Below are 583 nucleotides of genomic sequence, written 5' to 3' on the forward strand. Positions count from 1 at the left end.
ACATTCCACATTTTCATCCTTAGAATGTCCTTTGTCCGTTCTTTGGTTATCAACGTATTGTGCGTCCTGGTTTGAGGCGCTTTGTTTGGTTGTTTAGTTAGTTCTTTTTATGGAGTGGGTCACTAACCCACCACCAATCCTTTTGGTCGCCTCATACGACAAGCAGGGATACTCGGGGATTATTCTTTAAACCTCCCTACCTCCAGGGGGTAGCCCCGAGCGAGGATCGAACTCACGACCTTGAGATTATGAGACTCATGCACTACCTACAGTGCTATCGAGACTCGTATATTATAGGGACAGGATCCCACTGCTACCTAGTACATCTCTGTGTGGCAGATAGGGGAAAGCCTCGTATACAGCCTATATACAAGGTACTGTCTTTGGCAGTGGGGACCATGGGACCCTCTGTAGATATATTGACCTCCACCGAGTATAATGAATAAGGTGGCACATAAATTCCGTCTCACATGAGAATATGTGGCAGGGAGGTAATATTCTTTGCCACTAACCTCCAACCAATTATAACTAATGCTAATGATTTTTCATGTGCTCCTGTTAGATCATATAAACTAATGGTCTA

The 583-nt window shown here is 44.3% G+C and overlaps 1 non-coding gene across 1 annotated transcript; it reads right to left on the minus strand.

The window, feature by feature from the left end:
- Positions 1-211: 211 nt before the first annotated feature.
- TRNAM-CAU (transfer RNA methionine (anticodon CAU)) lies at positions 212-284 on the minus strand. Its single transcript has one exon. It is a non-coding gene; the product is annotated as a tRNA-Met (tRNA).
- Between the last annotated feature and the right edge of the window lie 299 nt (positions 285-583).

This window comes from Coenobita brevimanus, chromosome 35 (assembly GCF_032717465.1).
Source record: "Coenobita brevimanus isolate Jiangsu-jjx chromosome 35, ASM3271746v2, whole genome shotgun sequence".
Taxonomy (NCBI): Eukaryota; Metazoa; Arthropoda; class Malacostraca; order Decapoda; family Coenobitidae; genus Coenobita; species Coenobita brevimanus.